The 16085-nt window shown below is 47.0% G+C and overlaps 1 protein-coding gene across 3 annotated transcripts in view; it reads right to left on the reverse strand.

Moving 5' to 3' along the window:
• MATN2 (matrilin 2) overlaps nucleotides 1–16085 on the reverse strand; it is a 152409-nt gene that overhangs the window by 102052 nt on the left and 34272 nt on the right. The gene's annotated exons all lie outside the window — the stretch shown is intronic.

A 16085-nucleotide genomic window follows, 5' to 3' on the forward strand; every position in this document is an offset into this window, starting at 1 on the left:
ATGGGTATTGGCAACAAAGATACTATTTCTTTTTACAAGATAAATGAACTTCAGTTTCTAGAAAGTCATCAATGCAGTTTTCAGGTGGGCAAACACCTGAGCAGGGTCAAAATTACTTTATTATTTACTGCACAGCACATAGGCTTGGCTGGATACTGCAGGGAGTATAGAAGACACTTGGGGGGGCTTCCCTGGTGGTGCAGTGGTTAAGAATCCGCCTGCCAATGCAGGAGACACGGGTTCGAGCCCTGGCCCGGGAAGATCCCACATGCCGTGGAGCAGCTAAGCCCGTGTGCCACAACTACTGAGCCTGTGCTCTAGAGCCCACGAGCCACAACTACTGAAGCCTGCGAGCCTAGAGCCCGTGCTCCGCAACAGGAGAGGCCACCGCAATGAGAGGCCTGCATACCGCAACCAAGAGTAGCCTCCACTCACTGCAACTAGAGAAAGCCTGCGCGCAGCAACGAAGACCCAACACAGCAAAAAATAAAATTAATTAATTAATAATAATAAAAAAAGAAGACACTTGGGGGGGCGACCCAAATCAAGGAGCTTACAGTCTACCTGGGGAGACTTAATTACTGGAACAAGGAAAGAATAACTAGTATGAAACTATGTGGTGCTGACACTAGATGTTCAAAGAACAGGGATATCAGTGGGCTGGAGTCAAGCAGATGGGACACAAGCTGGCTTTACAGATGCATAGTGTTTGGACTGAGAGAAGGAACACATGGAGACAGACACATGAACAAAAGCCCAAGATGGCATGAATAGAGTGGATAAAAGAACGAGTGATGAAGGCCGTGCTAGGAGTTATGGGTAGGAATTAAGTTGGAGGGGTAGCATGAAGCCAGTTACAAAATGACTTTAAATTCAGACTGAAATGTGTACACGATGCCACGGGCGATGGGCATAATATGATTAGCATTATATTATGTAACTTATCTCTTCTGTAGGGAAGTTACGTAATAAAAAGCCAATTGAGTGGGGCAGAAGTTTGTGGAGAGGATATGGACAGAAGGGAACCCTCCTACACTGTTGGTGGGAATGTAAACTGGTCCAGCCACTATGGAGAACAGTATGGAGGTCCCTCAAAAAACTAAAAAGAGAACTACCATATGACCGAGCAATCCTACTCCTGGGTATATATCTGATAAAAACAGAAATACTAATTCAAAAAGATATATGCACCCCAAGGTTCATTGCAACTCTATTTACAATTGCCAAGATACGGAAGCAACCTAAGTGTCCATCAACAGATGAATGAATAAGGAAGATATGGTGTGTGTGTGTATATATATATATATATATACACACACATACACACACTGGAATACTACTCAGCCACAGAAAGAATGAAATTCTGCCATTTTCAACAATGTGAATGGACTTGGAGGGCATTATGTTAAGTGAAATAAGTCAGACAGAGAAAGGCAAATACTGTATGATATCATTTATATGTGAAATCTAAAAAAATAAAACCAGTGAATAAAGCAAAAAAGAAGCAGACTCACATATGTAGAGAACAAACTAGTAGTTACCAGTGGGGAGAGGGAAGGGGGAGGGGCAATATAGGGGTAGGGGATAAAGAGGTACAAACTACTATGTATAAAATGAATAAGTTACAAGGATATATTGTACAGCACAGGGAATAGAGCCAATATTTTATGACTATAAATGGAGTATAACCTTTAAAAACTGTGAATCACTATGTTGCACACCTGTAACTTATAAAATATTGTACATCAACTATACCTCAGTTTTTTTAAAAAAAACCAAAAAACCCCACAAAAACAGTTGAGTCAGGCAAGGGTTTGCAGGGTGGATGATCCAGACCATTTTTGCACAGATCTGGTTGAGAGAGAAACTTAATCTCAACCAGGGGTGGGTGGTCAGGGGAGGGAGGTGGGGGCAGTAGTGGAAATGGAGAAGGTACCTGGCCAAGAAACATTTCAACAAAGGGCACAGTTAAATTGGAATAAGGCAAATGTCCAAGTCTCTCCCTTACCACCACAATCGCCGTACTCATTCCTCAAGCGCGCAAGCAAGAAGGCATTCTGGGAAGCGGGTGAGATTGGATGAGATAAGAGGCCTCTGGCCTCACAGGGTGGAGGCTGGGCGTTCCTGTTGGGATTTCTCAGATGTTCTGAGCTATGGCCTCCAGCCCCTCCCCACCCCCCTTTCCCAGACTTCCCACTGCTAAATCCGGATTTGATAGGGATTAGAAAAGGGATCTCAAATGCTTGCCCTAAATCCCAATCACTGCAGCTGCAAGAAAGAGAGAGAAAACCAAAAACGAAGCAGTGAACCCAGTCATTGAAATGAGAAGCGGGAAAGGCGGGTGAGGTCATCCCATCCACGCGGGCCTGCCAGGTCGTGATTCGCCCCTGAGCACCTGCACACACACCTGATCCATCGCAGTCTCACAAGTCTAACAATTTTAGGGGAGGAAGCACGCCCGCATGCCAGCATCATGGCAGAAAGCCAACCTTCTGTGGCACCCACATATAACACTGGAGGCTGGGTGAATTTAAGGTGAGTTTCTCAAACCAGAGCTCCCAGAAACTGCCTTTGAGGACTCGGGGATAAGATCAATATCAACCCTGACATTTGCAGGGTGTTTTAACATCTTTACTCCAGAGAGCTTTCATCATCACTATGGTCTCATTTGATTTCCAGAATAAGCTCTTAAGAGCTAGGAGTACCATACCCATTGGACAGATGAGAACATGAAGGCACTGAGAGTTTGAAAATCTCTTATAATTTAGAAAAAGAAAACTATATGGAGAAAACACCAACACCCACCTCACTGGGTGGTTGTGAGGATCTGAGGAAATGCTGTGGGTAAAGAGCTTAGCCTTGGGCCCAGCATGTGGAAACCCCCAATATGTGGGAGCTGCATATGCAGGCTCTGCTCAGCCCACACCACCCCCCCGAGTCCATACCTTCCTAGGCCCAGGCTGGGGAGGGGCAGAGCTGCTGCTGCTGTGTAGTTTGTGCTGCACACAGGCACCTGCCCAGGGAAGCGAGGGGCCTGAAATCCATGCTAGCCCTGAGCCTCAGGGGCTGCGTCCACCGTGAGAGGCACCTGGAGGGAGTGCCTTTCTCTAATTTTCACAAAGGTGTCTATGGTCTAGCAGATGGTCCCGGGCCAGAGCATAGCATGACAGACCTGCAGGTCCCAGGAAAGAGGACACGGGCCAGGACTGAGGCCACTCCAGGAGCCACACCTGCCCCCCATTTCAGTCGGAACTTCATGCAGGGAAAATGTAACCCAATGATCTCCACCTGCTCAGGAGGACCGGAACCAGCCCAGACCCTGCCACAGAGGAGGATATTAATGAAAGACTCCTTGGAAGGGAGAGAGGGTTAGAGTCTGCAGACTGGCTCCCTAAGAACTCTCCTCCTCTGGCGATCTTTGGAAGCAGGGGGTCGTCTGCGACTGGGATTCTTACTGTGGGTCTTAGTCATGGTGTCAGCATCCCAGGAAGCATCACAATCAATTTAAAGGGAAGCCTGGAAGTTCCATGGGGAAGTATGTGCTCAACTGGATTAGTTCCCATCAAAACAAATGGGGAGTTTCCACAATGCTTGGCATTTACAAAAACACCACAAAGGTTCGAAATGGAGTTGGAGGGAACCTCCAGGGAGCAGTGATTGTGAGTTGAAAACGACGAGTCCTGGCAGCCCAAGCGACCGAGTTTCTTCAGGATGTCTCCTCGGGTCCGTCGAGAGCTCAGAACCACAGCTCTTCAGCTTGTCCCTGAAAGGGCCAGTTCCGTGGTTCTCAAACTCGAGGTGCCTCCCAGTTCCTGGGAGGACTTGTTAAAAACTCAGCTCAGTGGGCCTCACTTCCAGAGTTTCTGATTCTGTAGGTCTAGGCTGGCACCTGAAAATGTGCATTTCTAGCAAGTCCCTGGGTGAAGTTGATGCCACTGGCCCAAGGACCACACTCTGAGAAACCACTAGTTTAGGAACTAGAGAGATTTCCGGAGAAACGAAGTTCTGGCAAGTCTTGACCTCATATCTCACTGTGAATTCCCCAACGTGGGGAACTAATCATCTCTATAGCCATGCGGTGGGAATCCAGTAAGTCTTCAGTCAACATCTGTGGAGTTAAATGGAATTCTGGGTGGTGGAGCAAGGTTTCAGGTGGAAGGGACTGAGTCAGAGCAGGCAATTCAAGGAGGTGGATTAAAACCACAAAGTCAAAAAGTGCTAGAGCAGGTCTCTGGGTCCTGCTAACAGAGTCACAGATTCTAGGACCCAAATCTTTGCCATTTTATGAGGGAGCATAGCCACTTTTGAACTTCTGGTTCATGGACTCACAGACTAATAAAATCTTAGAGCTGGAGGGTCTAAATAGAGTCCAAGCAGGAATAAAGACACAGACCTACTAGAGAATGGACTTGAGAATATGGGGAGGGGGAAGGGTAAGCTGTGACAAAGCAAGAGAGAGGCATGGACATATATACACTACCAAACATAAAATAGATAGCTAGTGGGAAGCAGTCACATAGCACAGGGAGATCAGCTCGGTGCTTTGTGACCACCTAGAGGGGTGGCATAGGAAGGGTGGGAGGGAGGGAGACGCAAGAGGGAAGAGATATGGGAACATATGTATATGTATAGCTGATTCACTTTGTTATAAAGCAGAAACTAACACACCATTGTAAAGCAATTATACTCCAATAAAGATGTAAAAACGTAAATAAATAAAAAACAAACAAAACATAAATAGAGTCCAAGTTACTCACTTTACAGAAGGGGAAACTGAGGCCCAGGGAGGTGACTCTATCTCCACGAGGCCTCATGGCTCATTAGGGTCAGACCTGGGACCATCCTGGTGCCTTTCGCCCATGTCAAGGTGGGCATCGGGGAAAACTCTCAATACTGCTGGCATTACAATACAAGCTTTGTAAATACTTGGGGACATTCTGAAATATTTGCCTCACAGTTTCTCCACACGGGGACTGCTGAGAGATGTTTCCAGAAAATGGACTCTCCTCTGTGCGTGTTCCTTTCACATACTCGTTCTGATAAACAGCCTCCCTCCCTGTCTCAGCCTGTGAGAAGAACACACACGATCTTCCTTCTCACCCCTCACAACAGACTTTCCACAACAGTTGGAAGAGGGTTTCTGGGCACATCATAAAAACGTCATCCCCTAGGGCTTCCCTGGTGGCGCAGTGGTCGAGAGTCCTCCTGCCGATGCAGGGGACGCGGGTTCGTGCCCTGGTCCGGGAAGATCTCACATGCCGCGGAGAGGCTGGGCCAATGAGCCATGGCCGCTAAGCCTGTGCGTCCGGAGCCTGTGCTCCGCAACGGGAGAGGCCACAACAGTGAGAGGCCACAAAAAAAAAAAAAAAAAAAAAAAAGTTATTCCTTGAACCAAAAGAGTAACGGTCTGAGCCTTGTGAACAGCACTTTCAGTTCTGTCAGCTTGACTCTACAGCCTACTCAATGGGCAAACAAGTGTCTCTTCCCCCTGCAGAGAAGGTGAACCTGAGCCAGAACAATTTTAAGCAACATTCCCACCCCAGCAGGATTACAACGTGCAGCCTTGGAACTATTCCCTTCCTCTCAGGATTGTAGATTTGTTGCTGATTGGTCTCCCTTGCTGCAGCTCAATTTAATTATGGCCGTGTAATTGTACAGTAAATATTTGGTACTATCTGCCTGGAGAGGTCAGGGCATGTTTGGAGAAGGAAGGTATGTGAACCTCGATAACAAGGGTAAAATAATTTCATCCAGAGACTGAAAGGGGCTCTGAAATGCTCAGTGAAACAGCAGCAGAGTCCTATGACCTCAGGGCAAGCCCAGCCAATGCCACTTTCTGTCCATGTGGTCTTAAACCTCTCCTTCACCTCTTTGACCCTCAGTCTCTTCTTCTGCGAAATGAGAATAATAATACCTCACAGGGCTATCGGGATACTCAAAAGAGAATATAATAATAATTTATAGCTACTGTTTATTGAGCACTTAATAAGTGCCTGGCCTTGTTCAGAGTACTTTCACACGGGATGGCTTATTTATTCTTCACACCCAACTTAGCAAGTAGGTACTATTCCCATTTTACAGATGAGAACAATGAGTCTAGAAAGGTTAGATATCTAGCTCAGGGCCTCATACTTAGGAGGAGCCCGGATCTGAACTCATCTTCTCTGGCTCCGTAGCCCACACTCTTAACCACCAAGCAATGCTCAGAAAGGATTCTGTCCTTTTAGACCTGCCTTTCCCAGCACACTCAAGATGCACCAGAACTGCACTGGCTCTCTGGGGGTCAATTCTTTCCTTCCCTGGAATCAGGGCCTGAAAGCTATGGCTCAAAATTGCCTGTCTCCTGCCAACTGCTTCTCCCCTGCTAAATGCCTATTTGTATTTTTTTAAGATTTAATAAAATGATGAAAACAGATGCTTGCCTCTCTGAATAGCAGCGGCTCAGCCCATGAGGCTGCTAGCGGTTCACATTCTCATGCACTTAACTTGCCGACTGTGAGATTCGTAGAAGCAGGGCCCTGGGGGAGACAGGAGAATGGGACAGGTGTGACAGAAAGTCGATCACTGATTGTTGATGGAACAGGAGAAACATGATCTGGACAACAGGCAAATGCCCAGGGTGGGGTGGAGAAGGGAAATGGAGTCCAGAAAATGTGATGCTTCCTAACAATTCCCAGCAAAGTTCCCACAAGTAGATGGTTTGTGGACACTTTAAAAAAAGAACTGGGAAAAATATAATGATATAAGGGGGAAAAATGGAATAATTTCTAGGACAGTGCAAGAGTGGATGGACGAGGGGACTGAAGTGTGATTTCCAGGTGACATTAAAGGCCAACTTGAGGGTGGTGAGCATGAGACTGAAGGGACACCGATAGCATGTGGTGTGTCTTGCTCCGGCTACACCCAGCTGCACAGGAACAGGGGAAAAGCAGGCCGAAGTTGATATAACCAGGGTTGTCATTTAGCCAAGCGAGAGTGATGAGTCAGGAGAGTGACCAAGGTAGGCAACAGAACGACTATAAAGATTTCCTCTGGAATTAAACTGGGGGAGCAGGAAGTAGAAGACAGTAAGGGGTAAAGGACAGAGAAAAAGCAGCAGGGCCAGTGGATTGAAAGTCCAGATGAGGTCACAGGATTGTTGAATCCTAGAAGGGGTGAGCTGGGGAAACAGGAGGTTTAAATTGAGATGAGGAAGGGACTGCAGTTATTCTAATCACAGGGTCAGGAGTATAGTAAGAGAGGTAAATGGCTGAGATATGGTGGAGGACACGAATACTCCAGTAATGATCCCCCAAAGGAGGCATCATTCATGTGGATACTGAAATCACCAAGAAGTATGACAAGAGTAACGTTGGAGAAAGTGGCAAGGAGCCGAGAGCTAAAACTCGTTTTGCAACTAGGACTAACCAGAGGGGTTTCTTTAATTCCCTAAGAGTGACCAGAAACACTTTGGAACATGATTCAAAGGTCATAAAGGGACAGAGAAAAAACTAGCTCACCAAGAGTTTCAAAGGGAGAAAAGCAGTTTTATGATTACAGAAAGCAGGGGTGGCGGTAGGGAGAACTTGATGATTTTGAGCCAGCAGGAGACTGAGAAGGGAAAAAAAGCATGCACAATTTATGTCTTTACTCCTAGTTAGGACAGATCAGGAGAATCAGAGGAAATCTCTAGCTTGGATCTCAGCAAGACAAATAATTGACTCCAGTGAGGAAGAAATGCAGATTCCACATACTTAGACCAGTTAGGTAGAACAGTTAAATAAAGCCAATCTTTTTTTTTTTTTTTTCGCCGTATATATACGGGCCTCTCACTGCTGTGGCCTCTCGCGTTGCGGAGCACAGGCTCCGGACGCGCAGGCTCAGCGGCCATGGCCCACGGGCCCAGCCGCTCCACGGCATGTGGGATCTTCCCGGACCGGGGCACGAGCCCGTCTCCCCTGCATCGGCAGGCGGACTCTCAACCACTGCGCCACCAGGGAAGGCCTAAAGCCAATCTTTGAACAAATATTTAGTGAGAACCTGTTGTGTGTCAGGCTCTGGGAATATAACGAAGGAAGACTCCCAGTTGTTAACAGCAGGCATACAGACACATAATAACAGGATACATAACGAAGGAAGACTCCCAGTTGTTAACAGCAGGCATACAGACACATAATAACAGGATACAATAAAATAGGCAGACTAAAAAGATAAGTAGAATGCTCAGAGAGAAAGGGAGAGCATGGCTGACTACCTCTGGGTGTGGGTACCCAGGCTCCAGGGCAGGATTAGCAATGTCCCCTTTTTTTTTAACCTTGTCCCTGGCAGACATTATGAATCAATTCCCACCCTCTCCCACTCAGCCTGGACTCAGCCTCAGGATCCTTTCAACACTGCCCTGCAAGTACCTACAGACAATGAAATGGAATCATTTTGCCAACCTGGTTTTAGAGTCTGGGGCTCTACCACAAAGGTTGAAGTACTCAATTTTATCTACTTCTAAGAAACTGAATAAAGGTAAGTTAGCTAATCATACTTTTGCGACATTATCTGATAATTAGTGCTAACTTACTACTATTCAATGAGAAATAATAAGGGTGGCCACGTCGATGGCCTGCACATGAACTTTTAGATAAAGTCACACTTATGATGGAAGGCTGCTAGTGGGCATGGGGTCAGAGCAAAGGAAATAGAAATTTCCTAAGAAAGAGTCTCCTCGGGCTTCCCTGGTGGCGCAGTGGGTTAAGAATCTGCCTGCCAATGCTGGGGACACGGGTTCGAGCCCTGGTCAGGGAAGATCCCACATGCCGCGGAGCAACTAAGCCCGTGCGCCACAACTACTGAGCCTGCGCTCTAGAGCCTTCGAGCCACAGCTACTGAAGCCTGTGAGCCACAACTACTGAAGCCCATGCGCCTAGAGCCCATGATCCACAAGAGGAGCCACCACAGTGAGAAGCCCACGCACCGCAACAAAGAGTAGCCCCCGCTCGCCGCAACTAGAGAAAGCCCGCACGCAGCAACAAAGACCCAACACAGCCAAAAATAAAATAATTAAATAAATAAATTTATAAAAAAAGAAAAGAAATAGTCTCCTCAAATTGTACAAGTGGTATGTATCCTCCACTATAAGAATATAAAATAGCACATCAGAATTCAAGGAAATTGCATCCCTTAAGCAATTGGTTTACGTGTATTGAACTATATGGGCCTAACAAAGACAGACAGACTGACTGAGAGAAAAGACTACCACGTAACACCCACCATCACACTCAATGAGCTTGTGCTCACAGACGCCTGAGATGTGGCCCCTGTGGCTACCTCATGTGTTCCATCCCCATGTGCCTCTAGACTATGACCAGCCCTGTGATTTACAGGTGATCTCATGGATATTTCAGAGGCAATTTGGAGTACCTTTGATTTTTGCCTCCAATGCGACTTAACCTGCAACTCCCCTGTATTTAGGGCTCTTGACTAGGGTGCCATGGTCCTTGGCCAGGGCTGAAAGGACCACATTTCAATTCTTCCCCCTCTAATTCCCTTCTTAGTCAGTTGCCGGCTACTGCATTACCTCACGCCAGCTGTTTTACAATGCAGATGATGAGCTATGGCTTCCTCTGCATCAGTCATGCTCCACTCACATCTTCCTAAAGAACCCCTGGGGAGTGGCCTGAAAAGTTGATTATATTATATTATGGATACACCCTGGACTTCTTAATGGGATCTAAGACATATCGTAGACACATTAGAAAATCAGTTCCCACTTGGTAACATTTTCCAGACAGTTTTCCAAATTCTGGGGGCATTTGTGGTTCTCACTACACCACTACACACGATGCTGGAAGGAATCGCTAAAAAGCTGAATAACAGAGTCAGGACCAGAAAGGATTTCTGAGGGCTGGAATAATGAGTCAAAACTAACAAGAGGAGGGAAGGGTGAGCTGGGACGCAGTGAGAGTGGCACGGACATATACACACGACCAAATGTAAAATAATAGCTAGTGGGAAGCAGCCGCATGGCACAGGGAGATCAGCTCGGTGCTTTGTGACCACCCAGACGGTGGGATAGGGAGGGTGGGAGGGAGACGCAAGAGGGAGGGGATATGGGGATATATGTATCTGTATAGCTGATTCACTTTGTTATAAAGCAGAAACTAACACACCATTGTAGACCAATTATACTCCAATAAAGATGTTAAAAAAAAAAAAAACTAACAAGAGGAAATCTAAGTGGTATAAATGTCAAGCCCTGAACATAAGGTTCAAAAAATCAACTGTATAAACCACAGAAAGGAGACATCTGGATTGACAGCTAGGCACATGATAAAATCTCGAGCCAGGACAGCAAATCCCAAGCCTTGCACGCCGGCCCTGAGACCCCCAACTCCAGCATCTGTGAGACACCAACCCCCCCCCACCCCTGTTAATCAATCCCAGCCTCAGAATCAAAGCTCAGCCACAGGGGTCCTCTGGGCACAGCATCCCCCATCCCCTTCCCACCGCCCCCCCCAGTGCCTGGAGGGGGCTTGAGAAACAAAACAAATTTGCCAGCCAGACATTCTCTCCACTCACTCCCATTAGAGCCCCCCAGGCCTTCATGCCCCATCATCTCTCCGATGGTTTTCCTGGCCTGGGAGAGTAGAGAGACTCTCTCCACAAATGGACCTTATCCTTCCCCTCTTCATAGCAGAACTTTCCGATGACGAAATATTTTGGTGAGTTTCATCAGAGTCACAGTAGCTCAACTTGGCAGCTGTGAGTTCTCAGGATAAATGAGCCTAAGATGCTGTCTCGTCAAAGCAATTTCTTCAAAAGCCACCATCCTAAGGGTCACTGACAGCAAGGTCATGGGAGAATGAACTAATGAACTCTTTAGCCTCTTGGACCCACCCACCACTCCCTGCCCTATATCTTACACCTCAGTGATAGCTAACAGTTTGTAGTTCCCTACACGCCATCCTCTCCCAGCTGCCTCCTCAGCTGAAGCCTTGGCCCTGTGGTCACCTACGTCTGAGCATTCTCCTACCAGCATCTCATGTATGGAGCTACCGGCCACATGTAGTGTCTTCTATGAATCCCTAGTAGCCAGCAGAGTGCAACACGCGTAGATGCTCAGTAGGGTCTTGGCTTCTTTCCTTCAGGGTGCCTATGTGATGGGAGGGGTAGGAGGGCAAAGAAGGGAGAAGTTGCACATACCCCTCCACGAGCCAGAGTGGGCTGGGGGAGCTTGTCAGTGGAGGTACAATAAAAACAGCCCACAGTGGGGATCCTCAATGTCCTGATGACGTCAGAAACGCCTGGGGGTACTTATTTAAAATGATGAATCCTGGGCAGCACCCTCGACCCAGTGAACTAGAATCTTTGAGGCTGAGGCCCGCGAACCTGCACTTAGACAACTGTTCCAGATGATTCATAGGTGTGACAAATCTGAAGACTCTATCCCAAGGGGCATGGGAGCCTGAGAGACCATCAAAGAGGCCACAGAGCAAGAGTCCAGAAGAGACCCCTTCCTGTGTCTCAGCACCCTCCTCCGCAAGACCAGGAGAGACCTTGTAAATATGGAAACCTTACATCCTGGATTCTCTCATGGGTTCTGATCCACATCTGGTCCATTGTCAGATCATGTGTAGGTCAGCTGTGTCCTGGCTTTTGATTAGGTTCAGAAAATGAACAAGGTAGGCACCATTATTACTTCCAACTTACAGATGAGGGCACTGAGGCTTAGAGAGGCTAAATGACAAGTCCACTGGCGTGGGGAGTATGAGTGGTACGAGACAGGGATTTCACATCCAAGCCAGTCTGATTCTAGTACCTGCATTTTTAGCCTCCGTTTCCCAGCAGGTGACCTAGTGTGAAGTGTCTCCTCTGAACAGAAAAACGTCCCAGAGGAGAGGCTTATGAACTTACTCTCCCAGTCACCAGTTAACACATTAAACCCCAGTTAATATCTGGGAGGGCCAACGGCAGAGACTTGAACGAGACTCAGGAGTTAAAGCTCAACTCAAGACACACTCCCCCAAGTGCCAAGTCCTCTTCACCCTCTGTCCTGGGCCAGTGCCTTCGGCCCCAGAGCTTCACCTTTATTTTACTAAGTTCTTTCTGATACCTACGCGCACAGCCGCTGCACCTACTCGAGTCCACAAGTGCCTTCTGCACCCCCAGGCAGTGATGACAGTAACGCAACTAGGAACAATGTGCAGTGACGTCATCCCACAAATTCTGTATTTGCTGGCCTGCAAGCCCCACCAAACCATAAGGCAAACCTCTGAGGTCACGAGTGGGCCTCGTTCATCCTCATCTCACGGATGCCTGGCTCAGGGCTGCACATAGAAGGCAGTGAACTGAAGGCACTATGGGCAAAATATAGGCACATCTCAGAGGAGCTGCAGGTTCGGTCCCAGACGACCGCGGTAGAGCAAATATCGCCATACCGCGAGTCACACGAGCTTTCTGGTTTCCCAGTGCGTATAAAAGTTATGTGTACACTATACTGTAGCCTATGAAGCGTGCGATAGCATTATGTCTAAAAAAGTGTACGTTAATTTACCTTAATTTAAAAATACTTTATCGCTAAAAAATGCCCGCCATCATCTGAGCCTTCGGCAAGTTGTAACCTTTTCGCAATAGAATATCAAAGATCAACCATCACAGATCATCGTAACAGATGGAATAACAATGAAAAAGCCGGAAATACTGCAAGAATTACCAAAACGTGACACAGAGACACAAAGTGAGCAAATGCGTTGGAAAAATGGCACCAATGGTCTTGTTTGATGCGGGGCTGCCACAGACCTTTAATTTGTGGAAAACAAAGTACCTGCGAAGCACAACAAAAGCAAAACCCAAGAAAACGAGGTCTGTCTGTACAGTGCTGGTGCCGTGGGGCTGTTGCCCCCAGAGGATGCCGGGCCTGGCCTTAGGCGGCTTACAGCCCAGGCAGGCAGTGACACGAGCGTGCAGATGGCTGCAGAACGAGGCAGGGAAAATGAATTACTATTCAGGAAGCATAACATACGCTTATAGCCAGAACAGCTGAACCCTCCGTCACAAAGGTCAGTAGAGACTGCACTGATGAACAAGGAGGCATGAATCCAGCAGAGGTACAAAGCAAACACATCTCTATCTCTTGGCCTATTACTGAGGACAAAAGCAACGATGTACATCCAGACGGAGGTGATTTCTGTGATCTCCTCCCCACCCACACCTGCTCTGAACGCCAGTTGATACCATTTATGTGCTCCCCTCATGAACACCCGAGATACGGTCTGAATGTCAACTTTCCTTCTATTAACTCCTTTCCGACACCTACAAGCAGAACCAAAGTTCACAGGCAAGCACTGAAACTTACTATCAGATTTGACCTGTGTACACGTTAACCAAAACCAAGGGGAACCCCTGCAGGGCAGAAAGAGAAGGCTGTGGTGGGAGAGAGACTTGCAGGATGGATTCTGTCTGCTCCTGGAGATCCACACTGGGAAGTTTTTATGCAAAATATACTCGCCAATGTCACAATGAGTTTGTTTTGGGTTTTGTTTTTATTTAAAAGAAGGTTCTGGTGAATGAGCCTGCATCTTTGGTTAGCAATGGTGCTTCATAAACCAGAGACAAGGGCCAGTGGCGTCCTGAGGGATCCTGGGTGGACACCAGCTCATATTTCCTTTGTCCCTGCTGACCCTCATAAATTCCTTTAGGAACGCAGCTCTCTAAGGCCCTCAGGGAGTACGCCCCAACTAGCCAGCAAAATGGAAAAGAAAAAGAGAAGAAAGAAAAAACATGCCACATCACACCAGTCTCCTCTCATAACTCTTACATGAGCTAAAAGAAAAGAGACATCGTATGAAGTTCGACAACTGTGGTTTCCAGAACCCTGGACAATTTTCTTTGCGAGGGAGCCAAAGAGAAAGCTTCCCCAGTTTAGCCCTGGAGAAAAAAGTTTCCAATGAATTGAATTTCCTTGCAAGATAAAGCAGTTTGCTAAAGTTTCGCTTAAAAAAAAATGCCCCTCACACCTACTCTCAGTGTGTCTACAAACAAGCTTTCTCTTAATTGAGAAAAGAAGGATAAAGAAGCCCTGAAATGGTCGACGGTTTTAAAATTCACTGAGCTGACTGAACAGATACAGCATCAGTTTGGTATTCTCTATCAAAACCCTTCTCACCAGCTTTCTTCCTTCCTCAAATTGAGAAATGACTCATATCTTAAAATTGTAATCTACACACACACACAAAACCCATCCCCCAATACAAGACAGTACAGAAAGTACTGGGAAACAGGTGATCTCTCCTTTCTGCAAAGTGAAAAAGAGTGTAGGTGGCTTTTAAAAAGCAAACTGGCATTTCACCCACAGGAGCATTTTACCTTAATACATTGAACAATTGCCTCATCTGCTTTCTGAGTGTCCAGATGGAAGTCAGGCGCAGAGCAGAGACCTGTGAATAGCAATAGGGTCGGGCTGGGGAGGGGTGAGGGCCACGAGGAAGAGGCCTTGCTAGATGCAGTCTTGTAGCTCTTCCCTGGAAGGGGAGGGGTGCAGGCACACACAGAGGCAGGGGTGGAAGCTTCCACAGACCTGTACCAGCCAAGGAAAAATTTCTCTCACCATTTCGGTTTGGTTGAGTTACGCAAACACTGTAGAACCCTCCTCTCTGTGCCAGGTGCTGGGGATACAGCACAAGAACCAATCTCAGCCTGGGAGACGCTTACAACCTTGTAGAGAAGACAGCTTCATAAGATTCATAAAAATCATGTGCAACTAGAGCCTGGAGGAGAGCACGATCCCGGGATGATGGGTGGGAAGATTCCTAAAGAAGCTGAAGGGTACCACATTATATTGTCTTAAAATATTATTCCATTATTAAAGGATGAGCAGGTATTGGCCAGGCAGAGTTGGGTTGGGCATTTTAGGCAAAGGGTCGGCATGAGCAAAGGCCTAGAGGCCAGAACAGAGTAGGGTGCCATGTGCATGGGTAATACAGATAGGGTGCTATGGCTGGATCTTAAAGGACAGGTTGGGAATGACAGGGAGGGCTGCATGTACCTCCTACTGAGAAGTTTGGACTCCATTAAGGAGCCCATGGGGAGCCACGGAAGGGTTTTAAATGGGCCCATCCTCTTTTAGGGCACATTCTAAAGGCTCCTGATTCAGCCCAGACTTCACTCTTCTCCATCCCTGGCCCAACCCAAAGCCCCTCCCACTGGAGTTCCCAGCATGGTCTCAGGTATAAATGAATGTCCCCTATGTATATACTATAGAGAAGGTACCAGGGAGAATTTATTATTTCCTATTTTTTTAACATCTTTCTTGGAGTATAATTGCTTTACAATGGTGTGTTAGTTTCTGCTTTATAACAAAGTGAATCAGTTATACATATGTTCCCATATCTCTTCCCTCCTGCATCTCCCTCCCTCCCACCCTCCCTATCCCACCCCTCTAGGTGGTCACAAAGCACTGACCAGGGAGAATTTAAAGACAACTCCTTTGTCTTTAGGAGTTGAGTTTCTGCCCCTTTGTTATCTAACCCTGGAGTGAGTCTACCTGAAGGACTTTCAGCTGGTAGAGCAGAAAGCTTAGGTCAGCAGTTGGCCCCTTCCAACTCATCCCTCTTGGGTGTCCAACTCCTCTACTGTTATTTCTCTCCTTAGTTAATTGAATATTCAAAGGAAATAACTGTTGATTGAAGGTCAGTTAGCACTCAGCATGAACTCCCACCTCTTTTTATGAGCCTTCCTGTACTGCAGACGTTAAAAAGACAAGAAGCACATTTCACTGACTCCCTTGCAGCTAGGGTCCTGGGTGAGAATTAGGTAACACCAAGTTCATACACTCACAAAGGAGGAAGTGAGGTGAAGCCTGTCTCTGCTGGCAAGTAAGGTGGTAGAAACACAGACTCGGTGTTCTAGTGTCTGCTCACCAGCTTCACAGATGTAGTTATGGCAGCAACAGCATCCTGATCCCAGCAACTGGTTCTTAGGTGATGGCCCCAAACTTCCACTCCTTCACCCTTTCCATTAATTATGTAAGCACCCAAGTCCCTGTATGAAATCCCTTTCTGCTTAAAATACCTAGAGAGGTGGACTTCCCTGGTGGTGCAGTGGTTAAGAATCTACCT

This window comes from Mesoplodon mirus (genome assembly GCF_964341445.2).
Source record: "Mesoplodon mirus genome assembly, chromosome: 16".
Taxonomy (NCBI): Eukaryota; Metazoa; Chordata; class Mammalia; order Artiodactyla; family Ziphiidae; genus Mesoplodon; species Mesoplodon mirus.